Source organism: Sarcophilus harrisii, chromosome 1 (genome assembly GCF_902635505.1).
Source record: "Sarcophilus harrisii chromosome 1, mSarHar1.11, whole genome shotgun sequence".
NCBI lineage: Eukaryota > Metazoa > Chordata > Mammalia > Dasyuromorphia > Dasyuridae > Sarcophilus > Sarcophilus harrisii.
This window is the reverse complement of record NC_045426.1, coordinates 394,616,722-394,635,723: the sequence shown is the minus strand read 5'-3', so window position 1 is coordinate 394,635,723 and position 19,002 is coordinate 394,616,722. Positions and strand designations below refer to the sequence as shown.

Sequence of the window (19,002 nt, the reverse complement as noted above, 5' to 3'; positions counted from 1 at the left end):
TACTGCCATAACCTTTTTATTATAATTAGTGGGAGGTTTTCTTAATAATCATTCTGCCATTTTAATTGATTTCTTTCATGGAATCTCTTTCTGACATTCACCCTGAGTAATATAGCACACAAAGTTTAGTCACATGACTAAAATTTTCAATCATTTTTATCCTATTCCAATTTATCACACAGACTTATTTGTTTTATTTCCTTCAATATCTTTCTTCTCCATTATCTCCTTTCTATTCCCCTGCCACCATCCTAACTGATTTCATTGCTTCTTATCTGAATAATTTTAGTAGTCCCTTATGCTCCCTACTCCCCAACTTCTATGCCTCCTTGCTTTGATAAATCATTTAATGACTCATTTTTGGCTATTGAAAAAAACTTTAAAAATTCCCTAGCCTGTAATTCGAGATATTCACAATCTGCCTCTGAACTGCTTTACAAAATTGATCTCATACTATACTCTTTCCTTTGTATGTTGATCAGCAAAAGTGTTCTATTCACCATTCTCAGAATTTATTGTCTTCTTTTGTTCCTTGATACCTGGATCTAAAATATTCTTCCCCACATCTTATCTAACTGTAGCTTATGAAGGCCATGCTTTCATTTAACTTCCTTTATAAATACTTCCCTCAGAAGGTTTTTATGACCAAAGCAGAACTAGAGATCATTACTGATCACAAAATAGAAAATTTTGATTATACCAAACTGAAAAGTTTTTGTACAAACAAAACTAATGCAGACAAGATTAGAAGGGAAGCAATAAACTGGGAAAATATTTTTACAGTCAAAGGTTCTGATAAAGGCCTCATTTCCAAAATATATAGAGAATTAACTCTAATTTATAAAAAATCAAGCCATTCTCTAATTGAAAAATGGTCAAAGGATATGAACAGACAATTCTCAGATGAAGAAATTGAAACTATTTCTAGTCATATGAAAAGATGCTCCAAGTCATTATTAATCAGAGAAATGCAAATTAAGACAACTCTAAGATACCACTACACACCTGTCAGATTGGCTAAGATGACAGGAAAAGATAATGATGATTGTTGGAGGGGATGCGGGAAAACTGGGACATTGATGCATTGTTGGTGGAGTTGTGAACGAATCCAACCATTTTGGAGAGTAGTTTGGAACTATGCTCAAAAAGTTATCAAACTGTGCATACCCTTTGATCCAGCAGTGTTACTACTGGGATTATATCCCAAAGAGATTATAAAGAAGGGAAAGGGACCTGTATGTGCACGAATGTTTGTGGCAGCCCTTTTTGTAGTGGCTAGAAACTGGAAACTGAATGGATGTCCATCAGTTGGAGAATGGCTGAATAAATTGTGGTATATGAATATTATGGAATATTACTGTTCTGTAAGAAATGACCAACAGGATGATTTCAGAAAGGCCTGGAGAGACTTACACGAACTGATGCTGAGTGAAATGAGCAGGACCAGGAGATCATTATATACTTCAACAACAATACTAGATGATGACCAGTTCTGATGGATCAGGCCATCCTCAGCAACGAGATCAACCAAATCATTTCTAATGGAGCAGTAATGAACTGAACTAGCTATGCCCAGAAAAAGAACTCTGGGAGATGACTAAAAAACCATTACATTGAATTCCCAATCCCTATATTTATGCACACCTGCATCTTTGATTTCCTTCACAAGTTAATTGTACAATAATTCAGAGCCTGATTCTTTTTGTACAGCAAAATAATGTTTTGGTCATGTATACTTATTGTGTATCTAAGTTATATTTTAATATATTTAACATCTACTGGTCATCCTGCCATTTAGGGGAGGGGGTGGGGGGGTAAGAGGTGAAAAATTGGAACAAGAGGTTTGGCAATTGTTAATGCTGTAAAGTTACCCATGTATATATCCTGTAAATAAAAGGCTATTAAATAAAAAAATAAAATAAAAATAAATAAATACTTCCCTCATTATTCCATCCCAAACTGGAAATTATGTTTAGATGAAAATTTATTTTTGAAATTCAAAATAGGAAATCACCATTTTTATATTTGGCAAGCAATATAAAAGTGTTTTGTTATTACCTAAATACTACTTTTAATAAAAAGTTTTCCTACTTCATGGTGTATTGCTTTAATTGAAAGAATATGACATTCTAATTGCAGTTACATTTTAGTTAAAAAGTAAATGAAATAGATAAGATCACTTAGTACAAACATCTCTCCAGAGGTCTATAACATACTCTTCCACAAGTTAATATAGTGTGTAAAGTTAAGTGGATTCAAATTTAAAGAGCCTATGTGACATAGCCCTCTTCAACAAGAGATGAACCAAATCAGTTCCAATATAGCAATAGTGAATTGAACCAGCTACACCTAGCTAAAGAACTCTGGGAAATGAGTGTGAACCACTTCATAGAATTCCCAATCCCTCTATTTTTGTCTGCCTGCATTTTTGATTTCCTTCACAGGTTAATTGTACACTATTTCAAAGTTCGATTCTTTTTGTACAGCAAAATAACTGTATGGACATGTATACATATATTGTATTTAACATATACTTTAACATATGTAACATGTATTGGTCAACCTGCCATCTGGGAGAGAGGGTGGGGGGAAGGAGGGGAAAAATTGGAACCAAAGGTTTTGCAATTGTCAATGCTGAAAAATTACCCATGCATGTATCTTGTAAATAAAAAGCTATAATAATTTTTTTAAAGAGCCTATGTGGCAAAGAACTTACACTTCTTGGTTTCTGGATATTATTTTCCCCAATTGTGGGAAATTCCTTAAGCATAGTAAAATCTTTTTGTTGAGTTCCTTGTAAAGCTTGTAACCCACAGGTCCACTTTGTCCTTTTTGTCAAAATTAATTTAGACATTGCTACAGGTAATCCAGTAATACCATTTAGGACACCACTAGGAAGTAATTTTGTACTTCAAAAATCCCCTTCAAAAGGGAAAGTTCTCTCTATTCAAAAGCAGAGGGTAGGAGAAGAAGATCTGGTCAAATTAAAGATCTCTCCTTCCTCAGTCCTGCTCCAAGATAGTGCTTCTTCAATGAGGTGCTTGAAAGGCTTACTTGCTCTAATTTCTGGAAAAACCCAGCACAGTGCTTGGTTCATTGTAGGCTCATAATAAATTCTTCTTGACTGACTGATAAAAAAGCATTCCATTCTAATTAACTGTATGCTGTTATACCAGAGCCAGAGGGAATAATAAAATCCCAAGGCCAATTAGAGCAGACTTATTTAGTCTGGCATCCTTTCACTTCATTGACTGGCTTTCAAAGATTTTTCTAACTTAGTTTAAAGTATTTTGATTGAATGAATGTTATATTTGCCTAGTTAAAGAATCAGGCTAAAATGAGATAGATTTGTTTCCAGTTCATCTTGTCATTCAGCAACCCATTGATGTTACTGATTTCTATAATAATTAAGAGTGACAAAGAAAAAAGTAACAATGAAGAGTGACTATCCATTGTTTCCTCAAAGACATAGTTATGAGAACTTCATCAAGCATTATAGAAGCCCATTTGATTTTTTAATATCTATAATTATTAGTACATTCCTTGTTCTGTTAGGCATTGGCTCCACACGCACCCACTATATCTTTTAATCATCACAACCAGGCTATAATGGTCTTCCATACTCTCCAGTGAAATATTAAAGAAGAAGGAACTTTGGATGTTTAATTAAGATTGAGACTGGAGACTGGTGAAAATAGCTATGTTCACTCATACTCTCATACATACACTCTTGCATCTTCACTCTACATAGGATGGAATAAGGATGAGAGTGTAGGAGTTAGAGGAAAGATAATATCAGTGCAATAGCAGGACAGATTTATTTCATGATTAGACTTGCCATTGGAGGGTAAAAAGAGGAAATAGAAAGAAGACCAAAAGTAAGGATAATAAGAAAAAATAACCTCCCAAACTATTGCCTTCTTTTCTTCTACAACAGTAGTTTCAAACTCAAATAGAAATGGGAGTCACTAAGACATACATAAGCATCCCTAAAGGGAAGGTAAGTGGTGCAGAAGATTCAGTGCCAACCCTAGAGACAGGAGGATCTGAGTTCAAATTTGTTCTCAGATACTTGACATTATCTAGTTATGTAACCCTGGGTAAGTCCCTTAACTCTGATTGACACATACCCACCTTTCCTCCTCCCACAAAGTCCCTTCAGACTACATATTTATAATTTCAAACTCTAACATTACATATGTTTTTTTAATTTTATTTTGCTAAATATCCTTAAACATATTTTGTTCTAATTCAGGATATTCTGTGACAGTTGTGGGCCATGTTTGATTATATCTATTCTAACACTCACCATGGTCTCTATTCAATTCAATCTCCACAGGTTTTCTGCTAGTACTAGTTATTGAAAACTGAAGGATTCTTAATTTTTATTAAATGGTAGGTGGGAGATATCGTATAGAATAAATCACTTTTTGAAATGTTTGTATTCTAATTATCAAAGTAGACAAAATGTAACAAAATTAAAATTCCAAAATTCTTTCCCCTGAAATGTGTTCCTAAGTTTATCAAAAACTCTGCTCTATAGGTTTTTTTTTTCTGTTATGCCTTCTATATAATATAAGAAAAAATACAATTTAAATATTGTGAGCTATAATAAAGACTAAATAAGATCTACCAGCTTCTATGTGGAAGGACTGTAGAAATTGGAAAAATTTATTTCATAGAGCAAAAGAGCTGATGTTATAACCACAATAACTTACCCAACAAAGGTAAGCATAATCTTGTCTTTTCATTAAATAGAAGGAAATTTCTGTATAAACTAGACAGAAATAGAGGCAAAACCATCACTTTAAGGGAGAAATCCAATTTAGTTTATAATAATTCAGGACATTTATAGATACAAATAGAAAGAGTACAATAAACATAAGGAAAACAGAAAAGATCTTCCAGGATTTTTATAACAATTTTTATATCATCAGGTTCAATGAATTCACTTTAACATCAATAGAAAGTAGAAATTACTCTAAAGAAACAAGATATATCTGTTCTTTTAGTTTATATTTTAGAAATCACTGATGTCACAAAAGCCACTAATTGAATTTCAATATTTTCTACTCATTCTATTTACTTTGGATTTACTAATGGAAATCATTAAAGGAATGATGAAATTTTGTGGTAGGCTTGATGCTTAACCAAGGATAAAAGTCCTATGATAATCTACAAATTATATAATTGGCACTCAAATTTTAAGAGTTGTTTATCCACAAGACTTAAAAAAATTGTTTTGTGATAGTTTTATAAAAGAAGAGTAGTGGAAGGAATAAAATGTGATTGTAGCAATATCTGAGAGCAGATGGAAAAGTCAAATAATCATAGGACTAATTTCAAATTCAACATGCCAGAATTCTACAAGATGCAAGAATTTTTTTTTCCTTGCTGTAAACTTTTCAGACTTTTCATCTTCTTGTCCACCAAAGAATGATGTCAATATGATGCAATAAAAACTCCATGGATATTCAACTTAGATTACATTTCTTAGGAAGGATTTGTTCTTTATAATATAAATGTTACTATTGAGTTCATAAGCTATAGAATAAAAAAAAACAGCAATAAGGATCATATAAGAATATGAAGGTAAAGAGTAAATTTTTTAACTTGTGCCTAAATTTGTAATTTATTACAATAAACAATAGAGAGGTCATAGTAGTACCTCTTTATTGAAAAAAAATTTTGCCCTTCTTTAAGAGGCTAAATTAATTTTTCCCTGTACTATTAATTGTTCCTATTGAATTTTCTAACTCCCATCCTCTGTATACAATTGAACCAAATGAAAATCCAGAGGAAATCTATCAACAAAAGAAGGAAATAGAGTAACTCAAACTGCCAACGTGCTATAGATATTCTTTGGTCAGACATTCTGCCTTGAAAGAGATGAACAAATTCTTTGCCATACTTAGAACTTTGGAGCAATATGACTGAGAGGGAGGAAGAGCATAAACACATATATGCTAATTATGCAATGATTTCAGCAGGCAGAACTAGTGATATTCTTTAACCATAATTTCTATCATGTTCACTCACTTTGTCTCAACTTAGATTATGACTTAGGACAAAAGGGACAGCAAAAGATGTAGCTCTTCAGCTGGTCATCTATTATTTGACCAGAGGAAAGCCCTAGAGCATGCATTCTACAATCAGGAAAGCCATTCTTAGAGAATCCTTCAAAGAATCTCTATAAATCATAACAGGAATTCCTTTTTCATTCATCATATGTTATTTTCCCTTAGAGGTATATGTCATTGAACCTGGGAAGGACTGTACTGGGTATACATGTATATATATATATATAGAAAAGAATGAATTACTTGGTCAAGAATTATCAGTGTGGGATACTCTGAGTTCAAGTAAGAGAACTTGAATTCAAACTGAAACTGATTACAGTTCCATAGATCTAAGATTTTAATAAAATTGATCCAAGCCTACATTATTGAGCATAGATAATTATGTATTTACCAGCAATTCTGTTTTAACTGTTGTTATAGGCAGCTGGGAAAATGAACATTCTTCAATGTCCTGGCTTAGTTATAGATCTTATAATAATAAAGTCCCATTTGGTATAAAAATGAAGAGTTTGAATGGAATGCTTACCTAGTCTAATTTTAACTAAAAATTTTTAATAAGTGTGTAGTAAGGAATCTTCCCTTTCCTCTATAGTCTAAGGGAAGCCTTAAGCACTTTCTATAGAACTTGAAGGTTAAGGAAAAATGTCTGCCCCAGGGGATGTCACAGTGAAAAATACTACTAGGGTATTCTCTCTCTTTACCAAAAAAGACCTTCCTTCTAGTCCTATGAGTGACAGTGAGAGTTTTTACATTATTTCTACTTATTCATCCATCCACCTGAAAACCCCCTCTTTTGTGGGGAAAAATGACTACTTGAGAGGTGAGTTATATGTGTAAACCAAAGTTTTTTCTGAACTATACTGAATGAGACATTTGCCTTGGACTGTTTCTTTTTATATCCGGGAGGTAAATTTTCGTCTTCTAAACAGAAATATTAGTAATCACTTACACACAAGGGTAAGCAGTATTATTGTGAACAAATGATAGAAATCCAATTTTAAGCTCAATTAGCTCTGTAATAGATATCACATATGGTGAAATGGTTTTCCTGATGACATTGAGTGCTAGATGATTCATAGAAAAGTATGCATGACAGAAGTAAAGAGAGTGTGTGGTGGGGGATAAATTTATTCTTCATTATCATCACCAATTCTTTTTACTCATGTGTTTTGAAGCCTAGCAAGCATGTTAAGAATAGCTAAAAGAAAATTTTAAAAAACACCTGTGGGAACTCTTAAAATGCATATTAAGCAAAAGCAAATGAAACTCTTTAGTCCAGCCTCACTTGGAAGAGAGAGGATGAAGAGTGCAATATTTATTGGGTTTTCACAGCATGGGAGGAACTACACTGAAGAATAAGACATATAATTGTTATCCACAAATATTTTAAGTAATGATCAATCAATCAGACAATTAAAACGCTATTTATTGAGTATTTATAATATGCCAAGTATCATGTAAAGGAGCTTTGGGAATACAAAAAAAAAATTAGTACATAACACATAATTAAATTCTACAATCATTTAAGGCTTTCTGGTTACAAAGTACTGAGCTAATGAATAACATCATAAATAACAAAGCAAAAATGAAAAATAGTTCTTGCTGTCAAGGAACTTATACTCTTTCAAGAGAGAGAGAGAGATGAAGGTGCAAAAGAGAGATGAAAAAAATGAACCAATTTAGGAATATAAGTAGTTCACAATGAGGGTATGGGAGACTTAAAGGAAAGATAATGATAGTTTCAAGATATTATTAAGACAAAATAATTTTCTTTATTCTTACAATTGTCATGAAAAAATGAGTGATATTTCATTATTTGGTTACTCTAAATATAGAAATCAAGATTTAAAATTCTTCCATAAAAATGTTTTTATTTGGTTTGAAGGTCTATACTTTGCTCCTTAGTTTATGAGGTAGGTGAAGTTGATGTAGCAGCTGCTGAGATAAGGAAATTTGAAATACTAAATAGAGGTGAGGCTGAGATGTTGCCTAGCAACTCTTAATGGGGAATATTTTAAACTCTGGATTATTCCTTCCTAGGAATTTGGTGCTATATCCAAAATTTCCAAATTTCTTCCCCTCCTTCTTCAACCTGGCTGGTGGTTAAAACTTTGCTTACTAAATTGCTTAATCTACTAGAATAAGTCTGAATCCCAGTCAGACAGCAGCAGAATATCTTTAAAATATATGTGTGTTTCAAAAAAGTCACTTGCTAAACAATAAGGAATAATTTACAACAAATCCTAAAGTATTGAGATGAGTCAAATTTTTGTTCTTTAAAATGAGTTAATAGCAGATGTATAGAAAGCATATTCCCTCCATCTTTTGCAAAATCCTGGAGAGTTCAGGAAACTATTGAGGAAGGATTATATTCTAGGCATGGAGGGAGGGTGCAAAAACTCAGATAAGAAAGATCAGGATCAGCTGGATGAAAACTGAGTATCCTACTCTGGAAGATAAGTAGGGGAACTACGAAATAAGACTAGAATGCAAGGACCTGGTCACAGTTTAGACAGCCTTAAAGGGAAGCAAGGAAATGAGCATTTATTAAGTTCCTATCATGTTAGGCAGTGTGGTAAGTGCTTGCAAATACAGCATTTTTTGCACACAACCTTCAGTGAAATGTTATCAAAGATAGCCTAAGGACATGCTTTTTTTTTCATTCAAATCCTTTATCAATCAATTGATTTTTTGTCTTTTCTAAGTTAACAGATGATTATCTTTTCTGACCAAAAAACTGATCTGATTACAGAGAGTTTAAAAAACAAACAAACAGTTTTGATCTTGCAGAAATTTATCTCCCACTTTTTCTTACTTCATTCTACATGAATTCATTGAAGTCTCTCCCCAGACTTCTCTAAATCTGTTCCTTTCATCTGTGCTTATATCTATTTTATTATGAATGTTTGTTAGAATCCTCCAAATCTTAAGAGGGAAGAATTGATAAAGAGAAAATAAATGTAGATTTTTTAAGTTAATAAAAAATGAGAAAAAATAGATAATCACAAGTCAATCAATGCCTTTCAACTCTCACTCCAAACTAAGGAAGTATTTATTTTATTTATTTTTTTAAATTTTCATAATACAATCGTGCAGAGAAAGGGAAGAAGGAATGCCTATACCCATTAGGGAAAAAATGCACACAAATAGACATTTAATTGGAATAGGGAGAAGATGTTTATCATTATGAAAATATGGGGGAAACCTAAGATAGATAAGAGAGAAACCTATGTGCCATATTTTTATATTATTTCCCTTGTAGTTATTGGTTATTGGATTAGTTGAATAACATTTTCAGTCAGAAATAAACATATCTCAGCATTCATTGTTTAGCAAAGAAAGTGCTAAAATATTAGATCAATTTATAGTAATTAATGATGATCATGATTAATAATCATGAACATTAATGAAATTATCACTCATCATGGAGAGGAAGGTTACAAGAAGTATAAACAAGACCAGACCAATTTAGGCATTCAGAAAATTGTGACAAAGATTGAGTTTGTTGTGAAAATTGACAAAAATGTAAACTTCTTATTGGATAGAAAGAGAAGGGAAGAGAAGGAAGAAGGGGAGCTTAATTTTCTCTTATTTTCAGCACCTAGCAAAGTGTCTAATATAGAGTAGGTGCTTAATTTATGTTTATTGAAAAATATGACTTGAAAGAAAATTAAAATTATCATTTACTTAACAATTACTACACAATTACTTAACAATTAAAATTATTTCATATAATATAGACCATTTAAATCTATTCACTTTTAGTCAAACATAAAAACCTTATCTATTTGCTTTGGTTTCTTGTTTGAAAACATGTACCACAAAAGTGATTACTCAGTTATAAATGATTGAATTCTTGGCTATATAATAACATATTTGGCTATTCATATAGTAAATATATAATTGTATGGTATTCTGAATAATTTCCGTAAGCAAAAGCAAACCATGTACTCCCAAAGTCTAGAAGAAGGCTTCCTTCTTTCCCTTCCCAAAAGGAAAATGTTTATGTGCAAATGCTCTATTTTTTTGTAAGAAAATACTTAAGGGCAGCTAGGTTGTGCAGTGGGTAGAGCACCAGTCCTGAGGTCAAATGTGAACTCAGAAAGTTAACACTTCCTTAGCTGTGTGACCCTGGGCAAGTCACTTAACCCCAAATGCCTCACCAAAAAAAAAAAAAAAGAAAAGGAAAGAAAATACATATAAGCATATGCTGAGTTATTTTACATCTTCCTAGTTGAAAATATGAAGAATTCCTTAGTTAACTTTTACATATTATGATGATAAATGACCATTAATGTATTTTTATAATTATCTTTTAACATTTTTCTTTACTAAGTATTGAATACTGAAATAAATGTGGACAGACTGAAAATGTTAATCAAAGATTTAAATCCAATAATGATGAAGATAAACTCTGTTAAATATTGTTATCTATTGACCTAGCAGTGCCATTACTGGGTCTGTGTCCTAAGGAAATGATAAAGGAGAGAAAAGGACCCCATGTGTAAAAATGTTTGTAGCCACTCTTTTTGAGCCAGCAAAGAATTGAAAAATGAGTAGATACCCATCAATTGGGGAATAGCTGAACAAGTTGTGGTATATGAAGATAATGAAATATTATTGTCCTATAAAAAATGATAAACAAGCTGATTTTAGAAAGGCATGGAAAGATTTACACAAATCGATGTTAAATGAAATAAGCAAAGCCAGGATATATGTTATACATTAACAGAAAGAATCTGTGATAATCAACTATGAAAGACTTGGTTCTTCCCAGTGATTCAGTAATCCAAAGCAATCCCAGTAGATTTTGGACAGAAATGCCATATACATCCAGAAAAAGAACTAAGGAGACTGAATGTCAATCCACACATGATATGTTCACTTTTTTATCTCTCCCCTAGTTTTTCCTTTTTGCCTACATGATTAATAAAGCAACATGTATTAAAATTTATCTGTCTATGGTCAAATGTGAAAATTTTCTACAAGCTCCTTTATACCTTTATAGGTCATATTTGTACTGGCCAATGGCTCTAGCTATATAGACTAGCCCCCCCCCCTTTTTTTTTCAAAATTTGGAATGAATATTCATATAATTATATATGTATGAGAGAAGGGGGGAGGAAGGGAAGAAAGAAGGGAGAGGGAGAGAGAAAGGAGAGTAAGTGTCCTGGAAAGGATCTTATACTCCAACTAGTCCAATAACTTAATTACTTAGAAGAGGAGACTGAACCCCAGCTAAGTTAAATGATTTTCCCAAGGTAACACATTGAATATCAGAAGGTAGTGTTGTAGCCAAGTCTTTTGGCTCCAGAACTAGTGCTCCAATTGCATTATATCCATATAAAAACAAATCACAGGATCATAGATGTAAAGCTGGAAAGGATGTCAGATACCACCAAGTCAATGCTCTGATTTTATAATGATGAAACTGTGACTTAGTTATTTTAAATGGGTTGTTCAAAATTAGACAGGTACTAAACATTTGAACTATGATTTTACCTTACTTCTTCTGACCCCAAAACTAGAACTCTTTGCATTGTACCAAAATCTAGAGGAGAGAGGTTACACAAGCCAAAAAGCAATTGCCTTGTATTGTGTCAGTCTTCAAGGTAATTATTCGCTCAGAATTTCAATAGATACACACACACATTTATTTTTGTATTATAATATGTACAAAAGATAATATTAGGTAACACGTCATTGTCCTGTAAATAATCCTAGAACAGTAACAGAAAGGAGACCCTGAAATAGGATTTGACTGTCCAATGACAAATCATCATTTATATTAATTCTTAAAATTCTCACAACTCTCAGGTAAATCTGCTTGGCCAGATTTGTGGATTGATACTCTCTTTATACTTATGATTATTGATTTATCTCTAATTGATGCAAAAAAGTTTGCTATTTTAAAATGTTTAAATGTCATACTTGTGTTTTTTCTTTATATTTATAATTTTATGCTTAGAGTTTAAATGAATTTACATCCAATGATCAAGTAAAAATAATTTAGAAAAAAATACTAGTGATTTTTAATAGACAAATACTTGTTCTTAAGTAGAGCTATATCCTTTTGGGTAGTATATTTTGTCTATGACAGTCATTTGAATCTCTCAAAGAAACAACTAATTAGTGAAAGGAACAGTGTTACTCAAATAAGTGAATGTTTTTCCTTCAAAATTTGTGTTCTGCTTGATCTTTCTTTTTTGTTTTACTTTTCATATTTTCACAGATCAATTCAAAGAGATTAAAAGGAAAGAAAAACCTTTCCAACAGAGTTTCTAAATTCTTCAGTATAGCTGACAGTGTCTGCCACCATGGCTTAGGAGCTTCTTATTAAATAAGGACTGTTAAGAAAGCTATTTTTTAGAGAACAAGAGAGGTTTTATGCCTATTCCTCCTGCCAACCCCAACAGGTGTCCTGCTAGGACAGAGTAGTAACACTGTGCAAAACTGGAAAGATATGCCATAGTCACCCCAGTGGGGAATCTTCAGAAGGTTCCTTCTTCTATTTACAAAAAATTCTATAATGTTAAGAGGTCCCCTGAACTCATTTTTTGAGTTGTTATATTTTTCAGATACCCTGGACCCAGAGCATGTACCCTGATTGAAGTCTCTCCCATCTGACATAATTTGTTAAATTGTTAAGTATCCCAAACTGGACTCTCTGTGTGTCCTTGAGGTCAAGATGGTTGCTAGTCAGTCTTTGCTAATCTGAAGAACTACTTGTGCAATTCCTATGAAAACGATGAACAAGCTGATTTTAGAAAGACCTGGAAAGATTTACACAAATTGATGTTAAATGAAACAAGCAAAGCCAGGATATGTTATACACATTAACAGAAAGAATCTGTGATAATCAACTATGAAAGACTTGGTTCTTCCCAGTGGTTCAGTAATCCAAAGCAATCTCAGTAGACTTTGAACAGAAATGCCATATGCATCCAGAAAAAGAAATAAGGAGACTGAATGTAAATCAACACATGCTATGTTCACTTTTTTTATCTCTCCCCTGGTTTTTCCCTTTTGAAAACATGATTAATAAAGCAACACGTATTAAAACTTTATCTGTCTATGGTCAAATATGAAAGTTTTGTGTGCAAGGACTCAAAGATAAGCAAATCACCTTATCTTCAAAGCCTAGTAGTTCCAAAGGGAAAACAATGAGGGTTTTGCCATTGCCTTGCTCTTTCTGGAAGAGTTTTATTCTTTTTCTAACTTCATTGTACCTTTTCTCTTCTCATGCTCCCTCAGATGGAAATTTCTGGTATCTTCTTCCTTTGTCCTACTGTTAAAAATACAAACTTCTTCATAGATTGTGAATCCTTTTGTTCCACATGTAGGTTTGTTTCTCTTATAATAAACCTAGTTTTCATGTAAATTTTGTGAAGTTGTGCTTGCCTGTTGGTAAAACATGGAGTTATAAGATCTAAATTCATAATCCCACTATGTTTATGATCAGGGCAAAATAATGTAAACCCTTTGAACCTCATCTTTCTAATTTATTTTATAAGGTGAATAATGATTATAGTATTTATTATTGTTAGGCTCAAGAGAGATAGTATAAAACTATAAAGTGCATATAAAAATCTATTGTTGTTGTTGCTGCTGCTATTACCCTAATTAATTCAATCAAATGTTTGATGGTTGGGACAATGGAAAATGACACTGTTCTTCCCCTCAATAAATTCATGTAGTACTATGGAAGTTCAGACAGATAGAACAAATAAAGGTGTATCTATGTTCTCTAGAGAAAATTGTGCTCTAGGATTATTTAATGAAAAACAGATCTTTTTGACAAAGAAATTTAGAAGATAGAACACCTAAAAGGGGTCTTAGAAGGAAGGAAAGATGAGATGGGACAGTTCAGGACAAGATCGGGGAACAGCTGATATTTTAATACTTTGATATAGTTTATATTCAATGGGTACATTAAATATTTCTGGAAAGATGTCAGAATCTGACTGGAGATTCTTAATTGCCAAAATAGCATATATGATACCAATAATCAATAGAAAGCTACTTACTTCCAAAAGAAAAATAAAACAACAATGCAAGATTGGAGTTGGGTCTAGGAAAAACCATAAACAAGTATCTAGACCTGCCTTTTTTTTCCACAGAGGAGAAAAGTGAAAGCCCAGATAAGTTAAGTGCACTACCCAGTTACATGATTAATAGAATAGATGAGTTTTGAACCCAACTCTCTGATTCAGAGGGTTTTTGTTTATTTGCTATTTTTAATATCTAGTAAAGTGCCTGGGCTAAATATATGCTTGCTGACTTTATTTATCCGTATTCTTTCATTCATATTATGTTGTCTATAGGTAGGCTATGGGTTTGGGTTCCATCTTTAGAATATTGCAACTTGTGAAATGAAAAGAAAAAAATAAAACTTAAATAGTAATGGCTTAGGTAAAAGTAGTAATGGCAATATATCCAGAAGCTTCAACTTTTCCAGAATAGAGCCAAACTAACAAGAACAAAAAATCCTCTATACCAGGAACAGCTTCCTAAGAGTCTCTGTTACAGTGGCTTGTGTTTTGTTCTCTAATTCTCTTTCTGAGGTATACAATTTTACATACAATATAAAATGGGTTGTTATGATGATGCTGAAATCAAATAGCATGAAATTATATTTGTTATCTTCTATTTTAGAAGACAGGAAGGGGAGTAGAATATTTAAGGAGCATTTTCTATTTTTAAAAAGTTGAAGTAAGCATTTAGATACTTGAAGATGCCTAAATTCACTTGAAGCTTGTTTCTAAAGAAAATAATTCTCTTAAAATATCTCATGCCTGAATAAATGCCAAGGAATAAGGCAATAAAATCTATCAGTTTTTATTTGTCACTTGAAAATGTAAAAGATCTGTATCTTTTTCCACATAGGGAACATCTTCCATAGATGCAGATTATAATCCCTCTCTTATTTCAATACAAAAGTCCTAGTTGGTGGCCCAAAAGACACAGAATAAATGATTTACTGAGATTCCTGTGGGTAACAAGCTTTAGGAGTGGCATCTGAACTTACGTCTTAATACCTAGCAAATAGCCCATTCCTGTGCTTCTTATTGTTATTTTGTTGTTGGTCTAAATTTTAAAACTGCTTGTTTATGAACAAAGTTTATCTAAATGATTGTTTAAAAAATACAATATGTTATTAACTTCTTTTTTAGTGAAATATTTTTTCATAAAATAATTTTAATTCTGATTCATTCTAATTCTGTATAACTTCTATATGGCTAGATATCTTAGCAATATTTTAGGAAATGAGGCACTGGTGGTAGATTAATAATGATTATATGAATACTATTATCAATAAATAGGATTTTATTTTATAATTTTTAAAATTTCCCCAAATAGTGTAACAAGCTACCATGAAAAATTAGAGAAGAAAATTTGAATGTCATTACTTGCTCTTTTGTTTTTGAAAATTCTCATCATTTGTTCATCTCCCTCAGTAATGAAGTATTAACAGAAATACTGACTCTTAAAGCTGGAAGGGAGCCTACAAAGCATCTAATTCACCCCCTACCTGAAGAGAAATCTGGTTTATGATCTCCTAAAAATGAATATTTAGCCTTTTATTGAAAATTTTAAGGGGAAAAAAGATTTTTGAAACAAAAAGTATTGAACATATTGTAATCTTTTAAAAAGTATTTAGGGAAAGATATTCAGTCTTAGATATATCCTAACACTTAATCTCAGACTGTCTTAGTTAACTGTAAGATGAAGATAATAATATCACCTATTTCTCAGAGTGTTGTAAGGATGAAATGAATTTTAAAAAATCTTTTAGCCCAGTGTCTGGCATGTAATAGGAACTTAATAAATCCTTTCTCCTGTCTTCTAAGAAGCAGCACTAGACTGCTATTAATGATTGTCCTCATTCTCTGTCTTTTAGGCTGAAAATGTATTAGCAGAGAGGAAGTATTCTTTTATTCCTTTTAATTTTCAGTCTTAGGAGGTACTAAAGAAATGACTAGGCCACATTTAACTAGCAAATTTTAGCAATAATTGATCAAGTTTAGCATATAATTCTAAATCTAAATTCTAAAAGTAAATGTATCCTTTTAAACCAGAAGTCTTCCTATGCTTCCATTGTCAATAAAGTATATAGACTTGATGAAAAGTATCTTCTTTTTTAAAAAAATATTGAACCTCTAAATTGTTTTCATTTTTATATCAATTAATTCCTTATATGCACTCTCAGTCTTCAGAAAATGCTCCCTGGGATCAAATGAAGATGTGTAAGTAAAACCAAATGACAAAATTATTGCTTTGGAAAACAGGTGTTGCATTTTGCACTTATAACCCTTCACCTCTCGACCAAGAAAGGGCAAATATTTCATTATCTGTTCTTTAGCACCAGCTGAATGTTCATTGTGGTTGATCTCAGTTATGCTGCCTTTAAATGTTTCTACAAGCTATTGTGAATCACTGTGTATATTATTTCCATGGCTTTTCTCACCTTACTCAGCAACATTTGAATCAGCTCTTCCCATAATTCTCAGATTTTCAATTGTAGGAATAGTAAGGTTAGTAAGGTTTGTGCTAACCAGAATGTGGCAGAAAAACACAGCAATTTTATTACTGGAAAATATTTGAATTGTTGGAATCTTAACTGCAACTCCAGTCCCATTAACCTGATAAGTTTTTTTTTTTTTTCCACCATTTTTCAGTACCAATATACTGCTCACTAGGAAAAATATTACTTTTCCCAAGCATATTCTATGTGAGATATATCTAATCACAAGAATTATTCCCATGCTCATTTTATCTGAAATTGTACAAACATATCAGAGCAATTTTCCTACTTTACCCATTTCTCCTGCTGTCTTACTTTACTCTTCACTTTACTCTGCTGGGTGGCTCTTTTCCCTTAACCCTCAGAGTGCATAATGCCAGTAAATGCCCTTTGCTTGTTTTGAAGTTGGTTTGAGCATGAATTATTTCAGAGATGATATTACATACACCCCAATACCCTAACATTATGGTGTACCCCAACAGAATGAGAAACAAGGCTACACATATACGGACTGTCTATTCTATCTAGCTTTCTGTTCTTTCCTCTAGCTTTTGCTTCATGTTTATTGGGCAGAATGTTGTGAGGGAGAGAAACTTAATTTCTTGAGCTAAGATTTACAAATCAATATTAGTTTGGCATCTTCTGCTAGCTTTGACTGAATGTTTGACTAGGTAGTATTGTGTTTGAGTCCTGCATGTTAAAAAAGAATTAGCTGGCCTCTGTCAAAGAAGTGTGTAAGGTCTTGTGCCTCAATAGATGGCACCAAAGCTCGAGAGGACCCTGAAGACATTAAAGAGCTAAAGTTCAGCATATGGCAACAAATAATAGTTTAGCAATTATAGATTAACAATTAACAAGTAGAAATAATGGAATTAGATACAACATCCAGCAGAAAACAATTATGTTCTATAGCACTGAAGCAAAGTAGCAGAAAGCAGGGCAATGATATCACCAAAGAACAATGGTAGCTCTGCAGCAGAGGTGTGAACTAGTTTCATGTGGTCTTTTAAGCATATACCCTGGTCATATGACCTCTAAATAGTATGAGGTATCAATATTCTCTGGTCATTTATATTTTCTCCTATCAGTAGTGTGGTAATCTCTGTGTATATATATATATATATATATATATATATATATATATATAGGAGGATGTTTTCTTGTCATTTTCTTCTCTTTTCTATTTGATAAATGCATTTTAAAATGTATGTCTTCTATTTACCAGTAAGTAAGCACATTGGTAAGGGCTTCTGTGTAATGGGATGAGGTTTGAGTTGATGCACTGAGGTCCCAAGTACATGAGGCTAGATAGTAATTGGACTATACTCTATTAATATACATGATTGGATAAAGAATGGTCCCTGCCCACTCTCTGTGCAAGTCCTGATGTGTTGTATAGGAAATGACGATTTTGGTGGGTGGAGACAGAGACAGGAAGAGAAGCTGGGTGAGATTGGCCTGGGTTCCATGCTTGTAGCTGCTGGTCAGGTGGCTGTTGGTCTAGCTAGTTTCTTGACTCAGCTGCACACATTGCTATCGCCGATTCTCTTCCACCTCCAATCTTTCTTCACTGAGAAGACGATTTTCCCCTAACCTGAATTCCTGACTCCAACTGATTTTAAAATACATGGTTTTCACACTTCTGTCCTATTATTTTAGGAACATACTGATCCATAGAGTGCCTAAAAATTGGAATTCCCCAAAGAACACCTTAAGTACATCATTTATATTCATAAGAGAAGCACTTTTGTTTCTGCTCTTTTGAGTCTTGATAATATTTTCTAAAATCTTCATATAAGTAATTGAGTGACTGTCAATCATCAAACTGGTCAATCTTTTCATTCTTCCTATCTATAGAGGTGTCAATTAATGAACTAAAACATTTTCATTATATCTATAGTTGTCTTGGAAAAAACTCTCAATATGTGGTTACATTTCATATTTTGTGTTCCATTTTGTTTTATTTATTTGCATCTTCTTATCTGCCCCTGTCTGAAAGCACAGCAGCCATTCATAATACGACTGCTGCTGATCAAAAAGAAGGCTTTTTATGTATGCTATTATCAACATAAAACAATTTGCTTTTACTTCAACAACCTGGTTTACCTCTCTCTGACTTTCAGGGGCTCATCATACTGGTGCTAGATTTGATTGACTTTAGTTCTGAAGCTCAGAACTGCCACATTTAAATGATCTACCATCTTCAGCCTTCACAGTTGCAGGAACCATACTTATGCATCACAACTTCCAGCTAAAATCCACCAACTGCTTTTTGCTCAAAAATAGCCTTTTGTTTATGAAATTCTTCCAACATCTTTCTTTCCCTGATAAGAGTTCCTCAAAAATCTTTTCCATATAAAGGAAAGTTGATGGCATAAATCTCTGTTGAATGTTTTC

The 19,002-nt window shown here is 32.6% G+C and overlaps 1 protein-coding gene across 1 annotated transcript in view; it reads right to left on the bottom strand.

Moving 5' to 3' along the window:
• The window catches only part of ADCY2 (adenylate cyclase 2), a 605,008-nt gene that overhangs the window by 564,669 nt on the left and 21,337 nt on the right, over nt 1-19,002 (bottom strand). The gene's annotated exons all lie outside the window — the stretch shown is intronic.